The sequence below is a fragment of the Phyllobates terribilis genome, unplaced genomic scaffold (genome assembly GCF_046119375.1).
Source record: "Phyllobates terribilis strain yellow unplaced genomic scaffold, ASM4611937v1 Scaffold_8__6_contigs__length_399053987, whole genome shotgun sequence".
NCBI classification, from domain to species: domain Eukaryota; kingdom Metazoa; phylum Chordata; class Amphibia; order Anura; family Dendrobatidae; genus Phyllobates; species Phyllobates terribilis.
In genome coordinates, this window is record NW_027362768.1 from 355,161,358 (window position 1) to 355,183,499 (window position 22,142).

A 22,142-nucleotide genomic window follows, 5' to 3' on the forward strand; every position below is an offset into this window, starting at 1 on the left:
GTTTGAATGCAGATTGCACATTTTCTGTTAGTACAATAAACCTCATTTCAAGGCAGAAACATTTCTGTATCCAACAGTTATTACATATATCAAACTGAAATAGCTGTTGCAAAAACACCAATTTTTATAAAACATTAAGCTTAAGATTAATAAGGGTGCCCAAACTTTTTCATATAACTGTAATAACGGAAAAGATAACACACACTTAAAATCACACAGTACTGGATGTTTCTGATAATTCAGCGCTGGGTTCTATGAGCCATAACTATTAAAGTGCTTGTGCTTCTGTTATGGCAGTTGTGTATCGAGGGCTTATTTGTCTAATATATTATTCTTCAGAATAAATCACCACCAATAGTGAGTCCTCAATATAATCCTACTCGGTATACACTATTCACTTTATTATGAGGGCTTATTTATCAGGAAATTGGATAAAAGGGATTATGCTATACGTAGCAAGAGAAAACTGCTTCTATGTACAACTACACTGCTCATCCCGGTGTTCAGCCGTCTCTCCAGTCTCTATAGATAGAAAACTATTTGGATCACAATAGATACCTTTTCATATCCAAATGAGCCTTATTCGGCAATATTTGGTTTCATTCATTAGTGGGCAGTGAGGTAAATGCTTCTACTGCCGCCCTTGTATCTCATCTATTAGACTTATGAGCTGTAGCACTTATTTATCATTGTAGTCAGGCTCGGTCTGGCCTGGCGGGGCGCCGGGAAATTTCCCGGTGGGCCCCGGGCCCCTTGCAGAGGGAACAGGAGAATAAAAAAAAAAAAAGTGGTCGAGGGCGCACGCAAGCACTTTCACCGACGCGATGCCCAGTACAGTAGCGGGAGGGGCCTGGGAGCAGGAGAGCAGGGCAGGGGCTGCGCTGCAGCGTCACATTCAGCAGACAGGGCCGTACGTCTGCTAAAAGTGACGTCACAGCGCGCCCTGCACTGCAGTCTCCCGCATTAGGGGCGCGTCTGTACACTGTATGGGCTGTAGACAAGCCAAGGTACTGTAATATTTGTGTGTTTGTATGGATTTTTATGTATATGCTGCCTGCATGTGTGTGTGTACAGTGTGTGTATATGCCTGTGTGTGTATATGCCTGCGTGTGTACAGTGTGTGTATATGCCTGTGTGTACAGTGTGTGTATATGCCTGTGTGTGTACAGTGTGTGTGTACAGTGTGTGTATATGCCTGTGTGTGTACAGTGTGTGTATATGCCTGCATGTGTGTGTATATGCCTGTGTGTGTACAGTGTGTGTATATGCTTGTGTGTGTACAGTGTGTGTATATGCCTGTGTGTGTACAGTGTGTGTATATGCCTGTGTGTACAGTGTGTGTATATGCCTGTGTGTGTATATGCCTGCGTGTGTACAGTGTGTGTATATGCCTGTGTGTACAGTGTGTGTGACGCGCCCCCTGGGCCATATTCCTTAGGGGAATACCCGGAGCCGGATCAGATGGGAGTTGTAGTCTTCCGAGTGGCTATGACCCGGTCCGTGCCCAGGGTGTCAAGCTCAGTTGTATGTGGCAGTCCTACAGATGTTATTAAGTTCTTAATGTCGACTACGCCACCCGTTGTATTGCGGTCACTATGGCCGCCGCTGCAGCAGGGTCCGCTGAGGCTGATGGTGTAGGTGCAGCTTGTGATGGTATAACCCCCAACGGGTGGGGTATAGCCTCAGGGGGTCAGGTGCAGAGGATGGGGGTTGTGGTGGTGCAGCATAGGTGTTAAATGAAGACAGAGTCGGGTTGTGCAGTTTAGGGTGTTTACTCACTGCTGATGTTCCGGTCACTCCAGCTTCAAGTGACCTCCCGAGCCGTGCTGCATCCACCAGGTCCTGGATCCAGCCAACCCCCAAGCGAGTCCGGAGCGTGACCCTGAGCTCTCCTTCTGTCCTTTCTCTGGCCGTCCCCACTAGTGATCCACCCAGGTCCAGCTCCCTCGGGCCTTCTGTTGGGAGACCCTTGGCCTTGGGTTCCCTGACCCTCCACGTGGTATGCCTTCGGGGTGGATGTGGTGGGTGGCCGTGGCAGACGCTGCCCACGGCCTCCGGTCTCTGGCTGGGGTGTGTTTTTGCCCCCACCAGCTTGGGTTCCGGTACCCTGATGCCGACTCTTCACCCGTGGATTGGATTTGGGGTCTCAGAGTCCTCTCTTCTGTTTCCCCCTCTGGGTCTCTCTTGCTTTCTCCTCTCTCTCTCTGGGGCTTCTCTGCTCCTCTTCCTCTGCTCTGCTCTGACAGACTGACCCTGTTCTTTGATGGTGCCCACCTTATATACACCCTCTATGTGTGAGCTCAGGTGACCAGCACCCAATGAGCTCCTATCTTTACCCAGGCTGCTCCCCCTATCTGCCCCTACACTACTTGGGATGTTCCACCCCCCTCCCACTCCAGCCAGGAACAGACTCGGTCGTACCTGCACATTTCTAAGTGGGAGTACCGTCGGTCTGCTCCTCGGAAATGGGATGTGTGTAGTGCATGCAGCCTACCGAGCTCAGGTCCACACTCCATCCTTACCCGGGAGTGGAATATCACACCTCTGGGTTGAGGTGCAATACCCCTGTAGCAGCCGAATCCTCAGGGTGCTACATTCCCCCCTGGTAAATCACAGCACGTCCTCGGGCTGTAAGACATAAACAACACCAAAACATACAATTTTTTTCATATCAACAACATCGTATAAACATATAAAATAACATACATTAGCAGCAAAACATTCTTATAAAACATTCTCGTCGCCTCTGGCTCCTCCTCCGGTCACTGTGCAACGTGTGACCGGGTAAAGTGCGACAGTCTTTGGAACTCGTGGCTTTCCTATAAAACCGGTAGGGGGCGCTTTAGGACGCGCAACTATTTACAAGGGGTAGTGGCCGCTCTCAGTCCTCGGCCAGGTATTAGGGAGGAATGACCGCTCTCAGTCCTCGGTCAGTGGGATTTAGGGGTTAAACGGGTAAACAGTTCACACTTGCTGGTCCCAACGGGGACTATATTAGCAACAGTAACAGTTTCAGTTCACGGTGCCCCGACGGGCAACTATATACAGCTTCTGCTTCGCTGTACTTAACGACGGCGTCCTCCTGCTCTTGCTTTATGGTTACCTTTGGCTTCAGACCCGTCCGGGTCCTCTTGTTCTTCCTCCTCACACCGCAGCTCTTCCTCCGTCAGGCGATGCACATGGAGGGCGTAGGGACCTTTGGCACACTTGTGCCGGGTGAAGGTGACCTCGTCCCCGATGTAAAGGTCACGACCTCTGTGTCCCTCCGGTAGGTGGGACTCAACGTCTCTCCTGGTTACGAAGACGTCGCCTAGGGTGTGGTGGTCTCGGATGAAGCCCCACCCATGCTGCAGGTTAAACTTTATCACAGTCCCGGTGGTGCGGGGACTATGCGCTGCACGGGGGTCTCTCCTGGCCCGGCTCTTCTGCTCCGCGCTCTTTATTTGGGCTTGTTGTTCCCGGACCCGCCTCTCTCTCCGCTCCCTCTCGAAGTCCTCGAGCTGTTGGCGGCAGCACTCAGCACGCTCCGCTGCAGCTGCCCGAGTCTCTTGAGTGAACCCCATGAGGTCTTCTCCGGTGGGGTCCTACTCAAACTGCGCTTCTGCTAGCGGGGGCGAGATCCTCTTTACGGGCTTTGGAGCCGGGATCAGGGGTTCATCCAGGGGTCTCTCTCTCCGGAGTCGGGGATGGTGGAACTCCGGTGGCCATATAAATGGCTGCCCATCCGGGCACGTGTGCTGGGCGTACAGGTCCTCTCCCAGATGCGGCACTCTTGGTCTTATGGGCGCGGTGGTGTTAGCGCCCGGGTTGCCCGGGCCTTGCGGCCAGGCCTGGGGTATCTGGAAGGTGAAGGGCACCGTAAGGACGGCGGCGCCCTGGGCTACTTGGCCCTGCGACCAGGCCGGGGGCTCCGCGGAGGTACGGGGCGCTGTTGGTATTGCGGCGCCCGGGGGTACTAGGCCTTGCGACCAGGCTGGTGGTACTTCCTGCTTGGTCACGCTCGGGGTCGAGGCGTGTGACGTCACAGGGGTCGCGGCTCCCGTTTGAGGCCTAGTCTGCGGCGGTGATGTTGCAGCGACGGGCACGGCAGGATAGACTTCGGGCTCTGCGACGGGGAGCTGGGGCAGGTGCGCGGTTTCCCGGTTTGGGGTATAGACGTCCCCTTTACCTGCCTCCACTCGTTCGGCTCCCTTCTCGGCGCCGTCTCCGGCCTTCAGTCCTCCTGCGCCATCCTCAGAGGCGGTCTGTCTCCTCATCTCGGGTGGCGTGCTCCGCTGACAGGTCTCGGTCTGCTGGGCCATCTCACGGCTCCATTCTGCTAACGTCTCTCGCTGCACCCGGGCCATCCTCCTTGCGAGGCCCTCCAGAGCGGTCTGTGCACACTCCCGGTCTCGGGGGAGCTGTGCTAGGACCTCCACTAGTCCTAGTGGGGTCGTTGTTTCCAGCAGGCTCCTGACCAACGGGTCGGTGCTGCTCTGCTCTCCTACAGTCGTCTCCAGCAGGCTCCTGGCCAGCGGGCCGGTGCTGCTCTGCTCTCCCTCCTCGGTTTCTAGCAGGCTCCTGGCCAACGGGCCGGTGCTGCTCTGCTTTCTCGCCATCTCCGGGTAAGCTCCTCCGATACTCTTCTCCAGGCTTCTTGCCTCCGGGTGCGCTCTCTCCAGACTGCTCCAAGCGGCACCCATCTTTGTTCTCTCCTTTCGTCTCCTCCCCCCTCGAGGGCGGTCCCGGGGCCACTTGGTGACTGTCAGCTCCAGGGGCTGTTCTTTCACGCTGACAGACACCTCTAGCATCACAGTCTCTGTTGGTGGGGGCGGTTTCCACTTTTGGCGCCATTTTCGGTCCTGGCCCACGATGGGAGGTGGCCTCCTGCCACCCTCTGGCACGCCCATAATGGCGTCCGCTCTTCCAAGGCGGGAAACCTTTGGAAATGGCGGGAATCGCTTCCCAGTGGCGGGAAACTCTGCAGATGGCGGGAAAACGCTGTTAATGGCGGACAACCGGCGGGAATCGACTGGTGATGGGGTCCGATGGCGGGGACCCTCCGGAACCGGCAGGAGACTTCTTTTTGAGGTAAACTTGCACTTTTCTTCAGGCACGCAGTACCCGGTTGTTGTGGGCACGTAATCCTGCCGACTACGCCAAAGTTGACGCGCCCCCTGGGCCATATTCCTTAGGGGAATACCCGGAGCCGGATCAGATGGGAGTTGTAGTCTTCCGAGTGGCTATGACCCGGTCCGTGCCCAGGGTGTCAAACTCAGTTGTATGTGGCAGTCCTACAGATGTTATTAAGTTCTTAATGTCGACTACGCCACCCGTTGTATTGCGGTCACTATGGCTGCCGCTGCAGCAGGGTCCGCTGAGGCTGATGGTGTAGGTGCAGCTTGTGATGGTATAACCCCCAACGGGTGGGGTATAGCCTCAGGGGGTCAGGTGCAGAGGATGGGGGTTGTGGTGGTGCAGCATAGGTGTTAAATGAAGACAGAGTCGGGTTGTGCAGTTTAGGGTGTTTACTCACTGCTGATGTTCCGGTCACTCCAGCTTCAAGTGACCTCCCGAGCCGTGCTGCATCCACCAGGTCCTGGATCCAGCCAACCCCCAAGCGAGTCCGGAGCGTGACCCTGAGCTCTCCTTCTGTCCTTTCTCTGGCCGTCCCCACTAGTGATCCACCCAGGTCCAGCTCCCTCGGGCCTTCTGTTGGGAGACCCTTGGCCTTGGGTTCCCTGACCCTCCACGTGGTATGCCTTCGGGGTGGATGTGGTGGGTGGCCGTGGCAGACGCTGCCCACGGCCTCCGGTCTCTGGCTGGGGTGTGTTTTTGCCCCCACCAGCTTGGGTTCCGGTACCCTGATGCCGACTCTTCACCCGTGGATTGGATTTGGGGTCTCAGAGTCCTCTCTTCTGTTTCCCCCTCTGGGTCTCTCTTGCTTTCTCCTCTCTCTCTCTGGGGCTTCTCTGCTCCTCTTCCTCTGCTCTGCTCTGACAGACTGACCCTGTTCTTTGATGGTGCCCACCTTATATACACCCTCTATGTGTGAGCTCAGGTGACCAGCACCCAATGAGCTCCTATCTTTACCCAGGCTGCTCCCCCTATCTGCCCCTACACTACTTGGGATGTTCCACCCCCCTCCCACTCCAGCCAGGAACAGACTCGGTCGTACCTGCACATTTCTAAGTGGGAGTACCGTCGGTCTGCTCCTCGGAAATGGGATGTGTGTAGTGCATGCAGCCTACCGAGCTCAGGTCCACACTCCATCCTTACCCGGGAGTGGAATATCACACCTCTGGGTTGAGGTGCAATACCCCTGTAGCAGCCGAATCCTCAGGGTGCTACATGTGTATATGCCTGCGTGTGTACAGTGTGTGTATATGCCTGTGTGTACAGTGTGTGTATATGCCTGTGTGTGTACAGTGTGTGTATATGCCTGTGTGTGTACAGTGTGTGTATATGCCTGCATGTGTGTGTATATGCCTGTGTGTGTACAGTGTGTGTATATGCTTGTGTGTGTACAGTGTGTGTATATGCCTGTGTGTGTACAGTGTGTGTATATGCCTGTGTGTGTATATGCCTGTGTGTGTACAGTGTGTGTATATGCCTGTGTGTGTATATGCCTGTGTGTGTACAGTGTGTGTATATGCCTGTGTGTGTACAGTGTGTGTGTACAGTGTGTGTATATGCCTGTGTGTACAGTGTGTGTATATGCCTGTGTGTATACAGTGTGTGTGTACAGTGTGTGTATATGCCTGTGTGTGTACAGTGTGTATATGCCTGTGTGTGTGTATATGCCTGTGTGTGTACAGTGTGTGTATATGCCTGTGTGTACAGTGTGTGTATATGCCTGTGTGTGTACAGTGTGTGTATATGCCTGTGTGTGTACAGTGTGTGTATATGCCTGCATGTGTGTGTATATGCCTGTGTGTGTACAGTGTGCGTATATGCTTGTGTGTGTGTACAGTGTGTGTATATGCCTGTGTGTGTACAGTGTGTGTATATGCCTGTGTGTGTACAGTGTGTGTATATGCCTGTGTGTATATGCCTGTGTGTGTGTACAGTGTGTGTATATGCCTGTGTGTGTACAGTGTGTGTATATGCCTGTGTGTGTATATGCCTGTGTGTATATGCCTGTGTGTGTACAGTGTGTGTATATGCCTGTGTGTGTACAGTGTGTGTATATGCCTGTGTGTGTACAGTGTGTGTATATGCCTGTGTGTATATGCCTGTGTGTGTGTACAGTGTGTGTATATGCCTGTGTGTGTACAGTGTGTGTATATGCCTGTGTGTGTATATGCCTGTGTGTATATGCCTGTGTGTGTACAGTGTGTGTATATGCCTGTGTGTGTGTACAGTGTGTGTATATGCCTGTGTGTGTACAGTGTGTGTATATGCCTGTGTGTATATGCCTGTGTGTGTGTACAGTGTGTGTATATGCCTGTGTGTGTGCCTGTGTGTGTGTACAGTGTGTGTTTATATGCCTGTGCGTTTGTGTATATGCCTGTGCGTGCGTGTGTGTGTGTATATGCCTGTGTGTGTATATATGCCTGTATGTGTGTGTGTGTGTGTATATGCCTGTGTGCGTGTGCGTATGTGTGTATATGCCTGTATGTGTACATTGTGTATGCCTGTGTGTATGTGTCTTCACACATACGTGTGTGTGTGCTTCCCTGCGTGTCTGCATTTTTGTGTGTGATTGTCTGAGTGTGTCTGTGCATTTCTGTGTGTGCTTGCCTGTGTGTGTACTTGTCCCCATTTCTGTGAGTATGTGTATCTGCGTGTGTATATTAGGGCTCTTTCACATGTCCTGATATTTACGGGACTGGAGATATCCGTGTCCACCTGTGTGTCATCCAAGTGACACATACTGGCGCTTGGGAATCAGTGTACAGTTAGCGCTGTTCCCAAGAGCCGGGTGCTGAGCGCTGCCCTCATCATAGATCCCTGCAGGCGCTGTGATCAGCAGCAGCGGGGTCAATGATGAGAGTAGTAGTCTACTCCCACTGTGTCCGTGTCCAACTGTAAAAATAAGAATAAAATAAAAAAATCCTTATACTCACCTCTCCTAAGTGTCACCTGCTGTAATCCGTGCGAGCGCTCACGCCAAGGAGAATGACTTCTGCAGCGAGCTTGCTCCAGAGCTGCGCTTATTGAATCACAGGGCACCGCTTGTTGAGCGCAGCTCCGGAGCCCACTCGCTGCAGGAGACATTCTCCTCGGCGTGAGCGCTCGCACGGATTACAGCGGGTGACACTTAGTAGAGGTTAGTATAAGGATTTTTTTATTTTATTCTTTTTACAGTTGGACACAGCGGGTATAGACTATTACTCTCATCATTGACCCTGGGGTGCTGATCGCAGAGCCGGCAGGGATCTATGATGAGGGCAGCGCTCAGCGCTCTTCCCAAGCACCGGGTGCTAACTGTCATCAGTGTGCGGGACATTTTGCGGTCTGGACATCAGGTAAAAAACAGACATGTCAGCGTGTTTTGCCCACGGACACCACATGGTCTGTGTAAAGTGGAAACACACTGACATGTGCACATACGCATTCATGTGAATGGGTCTACGTGTGTCAGTGTCTCTGGTACGTGTGGAAACGGTCACCGCATGTACTGACGTGTGAAAGAGCCCTTAGTATGTGTCCGTGTGCGCTTGTTTTCGTGTGTGTAAGCGTGCTTCTGCATGTCTGTGTGCTCTTCCGAAGATTTATTATATTTGGAGAGAGATGGGAGAGAAATTCTAGGAGACAGAATGGGGAGATGTGTGAAGAAACAGTATGGTGAACTAGGGGAGGGGTGGGAATGGGTGCGGGAACAGAATGGGGAAGGGATGTATAAGACAGTATGGAGAGTGGGGGAATAGTGTGAGGAGACAGTATGGAGGGAGAAAAGTGTGAGGTGACACAGCACAGAGACTAGGTAGTGTGGGGGAAGGTATAGAGATGCGGCAGTATGGGGGGAACAGTGTGAGGGCACAGCAAGGAGGGAACAGTATGCTGAGGAGGGGGGAGTGTGATGAAGGGGCACAGTATAGAGACTGGGCAGTATAGGGGGGACACCGTGTGAGAGGACAATGTGAAGAGGGGGCCCAGTATGGTAAGGAGGGGGCAGTGTGGAGAGCAGGTACCATAAGAGGGGTAGAGTGTATGTCATGTTTTGTGCAGGGAGCATTGTAAGAGTTAGGTTTATTCAGGGGCTCAGTGTAGATATTTTTATTCGGGAGCATTATAATGACACTGCTATCTTTAAGGGCATCGTGTCGGGATGTGCTGCAGAAGACCGGAGAAGATGGAAGTCTGCAGAGACGAGCTGTGGATGAGAAAAGTCATCATGGAGACTGGACAAGAGGGAGACGAAAAGAGAGAGAACGACTCTAATCAGAGAAGACGTCTCAGGTAAGACACCTGGATGTAAATGTTCATTTGTGATCCTGCCTGTGTCTCATCAGTACTGTGGTTCCTGTATGGTCCACAGTCTGATGATGACTGATAACAACTCCCAGTATCTCTATTGTTAATTACATACTGGGAGTTGTAGGTTTATGCGATACAAAGATATATGGGGCTGACCTGACATTACAAATGATGGTGGTTCAGATGATGTATTCTTGTACTAATGTGTTTGTGCGCGTCTGTGTGTTTGTATGTGTCTACGTATCTGGAATAATATGTATTTTTGTAAGATGCGTGTATGTAAGAGTCCATTGTGGTGTGTAATAACATTCATATGCTTGGGGCACCTTTACTAAATCTATTAGGACTTGCTCACATGTGTTAGGGAATTCCATTTGTCTTTCCACATTTAGGAACAGACAAGTGAAATTTGCTAACCTTGTCATAACCATAGGGTTGTACTTGTATGGAGCGGGTTCAGGAGCTGAGCCTGCTCCATACCAGGCGGATGTCGGCTGTGTTACATAGCCGGCGTCTGCCTGTAACAGCAGTGATCAGAGTTCGCCTTGATTGCTGCTGTTCTGAGTATTTAAGTGCCCTTGTCAATCACTGACAGCGGCATTTAGATAGCACGATGGCCGGTGCATGCAGTCACCTGCTCCCTTCAGCCCCCTGTGACGCAGTTGCAGGTTGCTGGTGGGTTGCCAGTAGTGCTGAGTGAGCGTGGTCGGACAAGGTGTTATCTCAGCATGTTCGGGTGTTATCTGAGTATCTTGTAGTGCTCTGCTAATATGCTCGAGTCCCTGCGGTAACATGTTTTGCGGCGGTAGACAGAAGCAACACATGCAGTGATTACCTAACAAACAGGCAATTCCTGCATGTGTTGCGTCTGCCTGCAAAACATGCTACCCTGGGGACTCGAGCATATTAGCAGAACATTACAAGATACCTGGATAACACCCGAGCATGCTGGGATCACACCTTATCCGACCATGCTCGCTCAGCACTAGTTGCCAGATGCTGCTGCCATGTTAGTCGTTCAATGAAGCTCAGCCTGAGGCTGGGCTCCATGGAAGTGTCACAATCAAGGTGTCGGACGTTATTGCAGCACCCTCACTTTGTAGTTCGCGGTGACTGTAATGTCTCCCTCCTTGCACCGACCTTATAACAGGAAGCGAGTTGCGGCAGGGAGAATAAAACGTAATTTTCTCTGTGTAGCCAACGCTTTTCCATTAAGCTGTCTAACCAGGCTTTAAACCCTATTTACCTGCAGATTACCCCTATATCTGCAGATAAATAGCGTTTTTCAAGGTGACAAGTTACCATTAAAGGGACTCTGACAGTACGGAATGACTGTTCGAACAAAGTCCTGCCGCTCAGTGCTTCACAGCGTGGCCAATCATGTAACTATAGTGCATTATAGAAAAGCATAACAAGTAATAAAACCGTTTATGGTGGGCTGTAGTGTGGGCCCCTAGAGTCAGTTCCCCTGGTGGGCCCTGGGCACCCCAGTCCGACTCTGCTCACCGCTATAATAAAACATTGTATTCCATAATTAATAACCATCAGCTTCTCACAGAGGGAGGTCGGCGAGTGGTACATACAGCGCATTGTGAAAGGATTTGGCCCCCTTGAACTTTTCTACCTTTTGCCACATTTCTGGCTTCAAACATAAAGATATAAAATTCAAATTTTTTTGGGAAGAATCAACAAGTGGGAATGAAATCTATTGGATATTTTAAACTTTTTAAAAAAAATAAAAAATGAAAAGTGGGACGAGCAATATTATTCGGCCCCTTTACTTTCAGTTCAGCAAACTCACTCCAGAAGTTCAGTGAGGATCTCTGAATGATCCAATGTTGTCCTAAATGACTGGTAACGATAACGAGAATCCACTGATCCAATGTTGTCCTAAATGACTGGTAACGATAACTAGAATCCACCTGTGTGTAATCAAGTCTCTGTATAAATGCACCTGCTGTGTGATAGTCTCAGGGTTCTGTTTCAAGTGCAGAGAGCATCATGAAGACCAAGGAACACACCAGGCAGGTCCGAGATACTGTTGTGGCGAAGTTCAAAGCCGGATTTGGATACAAAAAGATTTCCCAAGTTTTAAACATCTCAAGGAGCACTGTGCAAGCGATAATATTGAAATGGAAGGAGTATCAGACCAATGCAAATCTACCAAGACCCGGCCGTCCCTCTAAACCAGTTTTTCCCAAACTCCAGTCCTCACGGACCCCCACAGGTCATGTTTTCAGTATTCCCTTAGTATTGCATAGGTGATGGAAGTATCATCAAGGCATCAGGAATTCTCTCACCTGTGCAATACTATGGAAATCCTGAAAACATGACCTGTGGGGTCTGTGAGGACTGGAGTATGGGAAACACTGCTCTAAACTTTCATCTCGAACAAGGAGAAGACTGATCAGAGATGCAGCCAAAAGGCCCATGATCACTCTGGATGAACTGCAGAGATCTAGAGCTGAGGTGGGATAGTCTGTCCATAGGACAACAATCAGTTGTACACTGCACAAATCTGGGCTTTATGGAAGAATGGCAAGAAGAAAGCCATTTCTCAAAGATATCCATAAACAGTCTCGTTTGAAGTTTGCCACAAGCCACCTAGGAGACACACCAAACATGTAGAATAAGGTGCTCTGGTCAGATTAAACCAAAATCGAACTTTTTGGTCACAATGCAAAATGATATGTTTGGCGTAAAAGCAACACAGCTCATCACCCTCAAAACACCATCCCCACTGTCGAACATGGTGGTGGCAGCATCATGGTTTGGGCCTGCTTATCTTCAGCAGGGACAGAGAAGATGGTTAAAATTGATGGGAAGATGGATGGAGCCAAATACAGGACCATTCTGGAAGAAAACCTGTTGGAGTCTGCAAAAGACCTGAGACTGGGAAGAAGATTTATCTTCCAACAAGACAATGATCCCAAACATAAAGCAAACTCTACAATGGAATGGTTAGAAAATAAACGTATCCAGGTGTTAGAATGGCCAAGTCAAAGTCCAGACCTGAATCCAATCGAGAATCAGTGGAAAGAGCTGAAAACTGCTGTTCACAAACGCCCTCCATCCAACCTCAATGAGCTCGAGCTGTTTTGCAAGGAAGAATGGGCAAGAATTTCAGCCTCTCGATGTGCAAAACTGATAGAGACATACCCCAAGCGACTTGCAGCTGTAATCGCAGCAAAAGGTGGCACTATAAAAGTATTAACTCAAGGGGGCCGAACAATATTGCACGCCCCACTTTTCAATTTGTTAAAAAAGTTTAAAATAGCAAATAAATTTCGTTCCACTTCACGATTGTGTCCCACTTGTTGTTGATTCTTCCCCAGAAAAATAGAATTTTATATCTTTACTAGATGGTGGCCCGATTCTAACGCATCGGGTATTCTAGAATATGTATGCGGCCGACCGGGCGCAATCAGCAGAACGTTGTTTAAATTTGGCGCCAAAATCGCTGATTGGTCGCGGCCGGCAACCGCGACTAATCAGCAAAACGGTGTTTAAATTTGGCGGCAATATCGGTGATTGGTCATGGGTGGCGGCCGCGACCAATCAGCGAACTGTGTTAGTGAGGACGGGAGAGCTTGTTTAAATTTGGCGATAAAATAGACCAATCAGCAGAGCGTTGTTTAAATTTTCCGGCAATCTCGCTGATTGGTCTTGGCCGGCCGGCGGCCGGGACCAATGAGCAGAGCGGTGTTTAAATTTGGCGCCAAAATCGCTGATTGGTAGCAGTCGCCGGCGGCCGCGACCAATCCGCAGAGCGTTGTTTAAGTTTGGCGCCAATCTCGCTGATTGGTCGCGGCTGTCGGCCACGACGAATCAGCACAGCGGTGTTTACATTTGCCGCCCATCTCGCTGATTGGTCGCGGCCGGCCACCGCGACCAATGAGCAGAGCGGCGTTTAAATTTGCCGCCGATATCGCTGATTGGTCGCGGTGGCCGGCTGCGATTAATCAGCACAGCGGCGTTTAAATTTGCCGCCCATCTCGCTCATTGGTCGCGGTGGCTGGCCGCGATCAATCAGCAGAGCGGCGTTTAAATTTGCCACCCATCTCGCTGATTGGTCGCGGTCGGCCACCGCGACCAATCAGCAGAGCGGCGTTTAAATTTGCAGCCCATCTCGCTGATTGGTCGCAGTCGGCCACCGCGACCAATCAGCACAGCGGCGTTTAAATTTGCCGCCCATCTCGCTGATTGGTCGCGGTCGGCCAACGCTACCAATCAGCAGAGCGGCGTTTAAATTTGCCGCCCATCTCGCTGATTGGTCGCGGCCGGCCACCGCGACCAACAGCGTCGTATTAGTGTAGGCCCGGGAGCGGCGCTGCTTGTGCGGCTCCTTCTGCTGCGAGAAGCCGGGAGATGAGCGGCTGCTCGCAGCAGAAGCATCCCGACCGGCGGCGCCGCTCCCCGGTCCTCCGTTCACACTTGCTGTCGGGAGATCAGCGGGCCGAGCCGCTGATCTTCCGACGTTAGCCGCATGGAGGTCAGCGGCGCCGGTCGGGGTAGTTGTGCTGCTAGCGCCGCTCATCTCCCCGCTGCATCGCCGCTGACCTCCGTCCGCCAGATGAGCCGCTAACGGCCGCCATCTTTTTTCAGAAATCCCGCGGCGCTGATTGGCCGCTGCCGGACCAATGAGCGACGCGGGATTTCCAGAACGGACAGACAGACAGACAGACGGGATAAGACAATTATATAGTAGATGTTTGAAGCCAGAAATGTGGCAAAAGGTAGAAAAGTTTAAGGGGGCCAAATCCTTTCACAATGCACTGTATAGGCGACGGCAGTACTGTGTATTTGCAGGATTCCAGGCCAGTATCTGCCACCCGCTGTATTTCCCATGTGAGAAGCTCTGATATTTTATTACAGGGAAACGGTCATCAGGTTTTTGCTATGTAATCTAAAAGCAACAAGTCGGGGCAGAGGACCTTATGCCAGCGATGTGTCACTTGCTGGTCTGCATGATGGCATTTTGATATAATCCCTCTTTTATCTGCTGCAGATCTAGCAGTTCCCTGAATTCACAGATTATGTAGAGACCAATGCGGGAAAGTTACCCCAAATGTTCTAGAAGTCAGCATTGGATTCTCTTCTTTCAGATCACCTCACAGACCAATGTAAGTTAAGGGACAAGTTCAGATGACTGTTTATCCCACTGTTTTTTGAAAGAAATTTGCCATTAAAACTCATGCATACAGTACAAAAAGAAATAGATGCCACAACCAGGGCCGGCTCCAGGATTTCATGGGCCCCGGGCAAAAGTCTCAGTGGGCCCCTTTCACACCTACCACGATTCATGATGCACAGAAATATAGCTATAGTACAATGCTAAAGATTTCACTGACTTCTCACATTACATGAGTGATATCTATTGTAAAGTCTACAAGAGCTCAGAAACCGGCGAATCCTCCCAGCGCACAGTGCAGACAATATAGTCCTCTATACAGTATTATGGGCCCCACGTAGTCCTCCATATACAGTATTATGGGCACCACGTGGTCCTCCATATATAGTATTATGGGCCCCACGTAGTCCTCCATATACAGTATTATGGACACCACATGGTCCTCCATATACAGTATTATGGGCACCACATGGTCCTCCATATACAGTATTATGGGCACCACATGGTCCTCCATATACAGTATTATGGGCACCACATGGTCCTCCATATACAGTATTATGGGCACCACATGGTCCTCCACACAGTATTATGGGCACCACATGGTCCTCCATACAGTATTATGGACACCACATGGTCCTCTATACAGTATTGTGGACACCACATGGTCCTCCATACAGTATTATGGACACCACATGGTCCTCTATACAGTATTATGGACACCACATGGTCCTCCATACAGTATTATGGACACCACATGGTCCTCCATATAGTATTATGGGCAGCACATGGTCCTGCATCCAGTACTATGGGCACCATATATTGCTCCATACAGAATAATGGACCGCATATAATGCTCCATACAGTATGATCCCCATATATTGCTCCATTCAGTATAATGGACCCCATATATTGCTCCATAAAGTAAAATGAGCCCCATATATTGCTCCATACATAATGGGTACCATATAATGCTCCATACAGAATAATGGAGCCCAAATATTGCTCCATACAGTATGGGCCCCATATATTGCTCCACACAGTATGGGCCCTTTATATTGCTCCATAAATAGTGGGCCCAATATATTGCTCCATAAAGAATAGGCCCCATATAATGCTCCATAGATAATGGGCCCTATATAATACTCCATACATAATGGGCCCCATATATTGTTCAATATATAATGAGCCCCATATAATACTCCATACATAATGAGCTCCATATAATACTCCTTACATAAAAAAAAAAATCAAATACTCACCGCTCCTTGCTGGAAGCAGGCCTGTCTCATCAGCGTCTTCCGACTCTCTGCACTGGGACTGCTCAGCAGAGGGCGCTCTGTAGTGACGTCATCGCGCCCTCTGCCCTGAGATGTCACAGAGTAAGAAGACGCAGAAGACAGAGGAGCAGCAGAGGAACAGGGAGAGGTAAGTATTGCAAACAGTTTAAAGTACTGGGGAAGGCCCAGTGCAAGTGCCCATTCGCTGGCATCAGGCCCCGCCGACTCATGGGCCCCATAGCACGCTGGTGTCCCAGAGGGTGAGTGGGCCCCCTGCTCGCTCAGGGCCCAGGCTCTTGCCCGGGTGGTGATGCCGGCCCTGGGTACAACACATACGGCACCCGTTTTTAACTGATCCGCTGCAATGATTATGTAGGAAACTGTATTCATTTACAATCATCCACAGCGTGAGAGAAAACAGCTACAACATTACTGAATAAACAGAAACCCTGCAAGTATAAGAAAATGATTTTATTAAAAATATTTTGCATATCAATCCAGTTTGAAAAAAAATAACTTATTAAGTATTTTTTGCAACGTAGCAGTCCACATCTGACAGACTCCTGTAACTCTGGACACAGTATAATAGTGTGGCCGCTGTTCTCTAGCAGGACCCTCTAATGATAGAAGCAGGACGGCATACTGGATCTCGCACAACGCTACCTGCACGCCATCTGATTTGCTAAGTGCTCCAGCCGTATAAAGATCACTATGTATACAATATACTCCGAAAAGATGTCAGGGATTACTGTGAAGTAAAAATATTGTGGCCCCCATTGAGCAGGAATGATTAGAGATGGACAAGCTCCAGTTGGCAGACAGTCAGTGATGGCGGAGAGCTGATCATCTTTACTCGCTGCTCATTAGGAAAGTGGTCGCTTTCTGAAACCATTTGACTCTGAACTCGGCGTCAGACGGCATTATGTAAGAGGCCAATGTCTGAGTGGTTTTTGTGTCCGTTTGTCCTTCCTCTGTTCTTTCTGCCAAAAGATCCTCACCCATAACCTAAGGATTAAAATAAAGTTGAATTGTTACTAATATTATTTTTTTAAATTTAGCACATGAATTGAATTTCATAAATTAAAAGAAAACTTTCCCTCCGATGTCCACAAAACTGAGCGCCACTACATAAGCCACAAATAGTCTCCCCTCTCTCTCCCAGTCTGTGCAGCGGACGGGAACCATTTAAATGGGTGCAGGGCCGATTTTAGATAAAGTGGGGCCCTGGGGAAAAGTTTAAAGTGGGGTCCCAAATGCTGACATACAGCACCACACAAACATTTAGCTTGTATTTACATGCGCTGAGATCAGGCCGCTAAACGAGCGCAATCCACAATACTGAAGCCGTTCGACGCTTGTTTCCCGACCTCTTTACACCAGCTGAGGAAGAATGATGGATACAGAACAATCACTAATAGATCAATCTGTCCCCATACAGCATAATGTTATCAGCAGGTTACACCGGCCGATGTGCTGCTGAGAACAAGGATTTTTGTTCTGGCATAAACAATCCAATTACTCGATGAATAGGCAGCATTTTGCGTGTTTAGTATAATACATGCCATAGTCCTCCATATTTTATAATGTGCCCCACAGCCCCCAATATTGTATAATGAGGCCCATAGTCCTCCATATAGTATAATACACTCCCGATAGCCCTCCATATAGTATAATGCACTCCCCATAGCCCTCCATATTGTATAATGTGCCCCACAGCCCCCCATATTGTATAGTGAGGCCCATAGTCCTCCAAATAGTATAATACACTCCCGATAGCCCTCCATATAGTATAATGCACTCCCCATAACCCTCTATATAGTATAATATACTCCCCATAGTCCTCCATATTGTATAATGTGCCCCACAGTCCTCCATATTGTATAATGTGGCCCATATTCCTCCAAATAGTATAATACACTCCCCATATCTCTCTATATAGTATAATGCACCTCATAGTTCTCCATATAGTATAATGCACCTCATAGTCCTCCATATACACTGTGTTCCAAATTATTATGCAAATAATATTTTCTCAGATTTTCCCAAATTACCTATATGAATTGCAGTCATTGTAATTTTCCAGTCAAATAACTATTAGAGTACAATTGAAAGGTTTTTGTACAAACTGCCTATGATAACAGTATATTTTGAAAAAAATAAAACACTCAAACTGCACTCAAAATGCATGTTCCAAATTATTATGCACAGCAGAGTTTTCAACCTTTTCATTTTAATAAAGAACAAAAAAATGGTCATTTTTGAAATTATAAGCATTAGCAGGTTATTACAAACTGAACTCAAACAGTTTTCAACTCAAAACTTTATTCTAGGTGATGTAATATTTGCACATAGGACCCCTTGTTCGAAAGGAGCTTCTGAACTCTCTCATTCATTGAATAAGTTTGTCCCGTTTTATACCCACAGCAGCCAGAGATGCAGATGTGTTATGTGCAGCATGAGACGGGGCATTATCATGCATGAAAATGATCTTGCTGCGGAATGCACGGTTCTTCTTCTTGAACCATGGCAGGAAGTACTGTTTGAGAAACTCAACATACATTATGGAGTTCATCTTTACCCCTTCAGGGATCCTAAAAGGGCCGACAATCTCTCTCCCCATGATTCCAGCACAAAACATTACTCCGTCTCCTCCTTGTTGGCGCCGTAGCCGTGTTTGCATGGGGTGTCCATCAACCAGCCATCCTCCATTCCATCCATCTGGACCATCGAGATCATTTCATGCATGATAATGCCCCGTCTCATGCTGCACATAACACATCTGCATCTCTGGCTGCTGTGGGCATAAAACGGGACAAACTTATAGTGTGGCCCCCATGCTCCCCTGACCTCAACCCCATTGAAAACCTCTGGAGCATCATCAAAAGGAGTGTCTATGATGGCGGGAGGCAGTTCACATCTAAGCAACAGTTCTGGGAGGGTATTCTGTCCTCATGCAAAACAATTGAAGCAGAAACCATCCAAAACCTGACAAATTCAATGAATGAGAGAGTTCAGAAGCTCCTTTCGAACAAGGGGTCCTATGTGCAAATGTAACATCACCTAGAATAAAGTTTTGAGTTGAAAACTGTTTGATTTCAGTTTGTAATAACCTGCTAATGCTTATAATTTAAAAAATGACCATTTTTTTGTTCTTTATTAAAATGAAAAGGTTGAAAACTCTGCTGTGCATAATAATTTGGAACATGCATTTCGAGTGCAGTTTGAGTGTTTTATTTTTTTAAAAATATACTGTTATCATAGGCAGATTGTACAAAAACCTTTCAATTGTACTCTAATAGTTATTTGACTGGAAAATTACAATGACTGCCATTCATATAGGCAATTTGGGAAAATCTGAGAAAATATTATTTGCATAATAATTTGGAACACAGTGTAGTATAATGCACCTCATAGCCCTCCATATAGTATAATGCACCTCATAGCCCTCCATATAGTATAATATACTCCCTATAGTATAACGCACTCCCCAAAGTCTTCAATATTGTATAATGTGCCCCACAGAGCTCCATATTGTATAATGTGACCCACAGCGCTCCATATTGTATAATGTGACCCATATTCCTCCAAATAGTATAATACAATCCCCGTAGCCCTCCACATAGTATAATGCACCTCATAGTCCTCCATATAGTATAATGAACCTCATAGTCCGCCATATAGTATAATACACTACCCATAGCCCTCCATATAGTATAATGCACTCCCCATAGCCCTCCATATAGTATAATGCACTCCCCATAGCCCTCCATATAGTAAAATGCACTTCATAGTCCTCCATATAGTATAATACACTCCCCATACCCCTCTAAATAGTATAATGCACTCCCCAAAGTCCTCCATATAGTATAATATACGGCCCATAGTCCTCCATATAGTATAATGCACTCCCAATAGTCCTCCATATAGTATAATGTGGCCCACAGCCCTCCATATTGTATGATGTGGCCCATATTCCTCAATATAGTATAATACATTCCCCATAGTCCTCCATATAGTATAATACACTTCCCATAGCCCTGTGTATAGTATAATACACTGCCCCACAGCCCTCCATATAGTATAATACACTGCCCCATAGCCCTCCCTATAGTATAATGCACTCCCCATAGCCCTCCCTTTAGTATAATGCACTCTCCATAGTCCTTCATAGTGTATAATGCACTCCCCATAGTCCTTCATATAGTATAATGCATTCTCCTCAGTCCTTAATAGAGTATAATGCAGCCTCCCTATAGTATAATGCAGCCAAACATATAGTACATATAATATAATGCAACCCATAGTCCTCGATAAAGTATAATTCGGCCCCAACCATAGAGTATAATGCAGCCCCCCAGTTCTGCAGTATTATGGTCACCACGTATAAAAAACAAATACATACAATACTCACCTCTCCTCGTTCTCCAGCTGCTCCATGCTCTGCAGAGCGTCTCAGCAGCTCCACTCTGCAGGCACAGTCATTCCCCCGCTACCGATACAGTTCAATGCGCGATGTGGGGGGACGAACTCACGGGCCCTATAGCGGCACGCCACGGGCTGGAGGCCCCAGGCAGATGCCTAGTCTGCCTGCCCTTACGCTGGCCCTGAATGGGTGTCTCATGCTGGGGACGTGTTTTTCTGCTTTTTTTCTTGCCATAGTACAAATTCTATTCAGTAGGACTATCAGCTGTGTATCCACCAGACTTCTGCACAACACAACTGATGGTCCCAACCCCATTTATAAGGCAAGAAATCCCACTTATTAAACCTGACAGGGCACACCTGTGAAGTGAAAACCATTTCCGGTGACTACCTCTTGAAGCTCATCAAGAGAATGCCAAGAGTGTGCAAAGCAGTCATCAAAGCAAAAGGTGGCTACTTTGAAGAACCTATAATATAAGACATATTTTCAGTTGTTTCACACTTTTTTGTTAAGTATATAATTCCACATGTGTTAATTCATAGTTTTGATGCCTTCAGTGTGAATGTACAATTTTCATAGTCATTGAAAATACAGAAAAATCTTTAAATGAGAAGGTGTGTCCAAACTTTTGGTCTGTTACTGTATATATCCAGGATGTGTGATCAAGGGGTGCCATACATACCAGAATGGGGGATCAAGGGGTGTCATGCATACCAGGATGGGTGATCAAGGGATGCCATGCATACCAGGATGGGGGATCAAGGGGTGCCATGCATACCAGGATGGGGGATCAAGGGGTGCCATGAAAACTAGGATGGGGATCAGGGGGTGCCATGCATACCAGGATGGTAGATCAAAGGGGTGCCATGAATACCAGGATGGGGGATCAATGGGTGCCATGCATTCCAGGATGGGGATGAGGGCCACGTATACCAAGATGGGATGGGGGCCACATATACCAGGAAGGAGGGACCATACATACCAGGATGGAGGATATTAACAGAATTAGGGGACATTACCCCAATACCAATGTCAGCAGCAGACTCCTATTAGACAAAGATAGCACAAGTATACACAAAATGCAGTTTTTAAAAGGAAGGTTTTTATGATTAAGGGAAAAGGAAACCCAAACCTACAGGGCCCTGTGTGAAAAAAGTGATGCCCCTCCCTCCTTAAAACATAAATTAACTGTGATTTGTCACATCTTTGGGAAGCTGAGTTCAATTTCCGTAGCCCCACACAGCCCTGTTTACTGCCACACGTGTTCTCAATCAAGAAATCACTTAAATAGGACATGCCTGACAAAGTGAAGTAGAACAAAAGATCCTCTAAAGCTAGAGATCATGCTGCGATCCAAAGAAATTCAGGACCAAATGAGAAACAAAGTAATTGAGATCTATCAGTCTGGAAAACGTTCTAAAGCCATTTCTAAAGATTTGGGACTCCAGCGAACCACAGTGGGAGTCATTATCCACAATAGGCGAAAATATGGAACAATGGTGAACTTTCCTAGGCGTGGCCGGCTGATCAAAATTACCCCAAGAGCACAGCAACGACTCATCCAAGAGGTCACAAAAGACCCCACAACAACATCCAGTGAACTGCAGGTCTCACTTGCCTCAGTTAAGGACAGTGTTCATGACTACACCATAAGAAAGAGACTGGGCAAAAATGACACGCATAGCAGAGTTCCAAGATGAAAACCACTGCTGAGCAATAAGAACAAAGGCTCATGTCAGTTTTGGCAGAAAACATCTTGATGATCGCCAAGACTTTTGGGAGAATACTCTGTGGACTGACAAGACAAAAGTTGAACTTTTTGGAAGGTGTATGTCCCATTACATCTGGCGTAGAAGTAACACTGCATTTCAAAAAAGGAACATCATACCAACCGTAAAATATGGTGGCA

At 48.2% G+C, this 22,142-nt stretch overlaps 1 long non-coding RNA gene across 1 annotated transcript in view; it reads left to right on the plus strand.

Moving 5' to 3' along the window:
- The first annotated feature begins 850 nt into the window (after nucleotides 1-850).
- LOC141156565 (uncharacterized) overlaps nucleotides 851-22,142 on the plus strand; it is a 40,996-nt gene continuing 19,704 nt past the window's right edge. Inside the window, exons 1-2 of the long non-coding RNA XR_012247680.1 lie at nucleotides 851-1,007; nucleotides 9,240-9,384. This is a non-coding gene — a long non-coding RNA (uncharacterized lncRNA). The remainder of the gene's footprint in view (nucleotides 1,008-9,239; nucleotides 9,385-22,142) is intronic.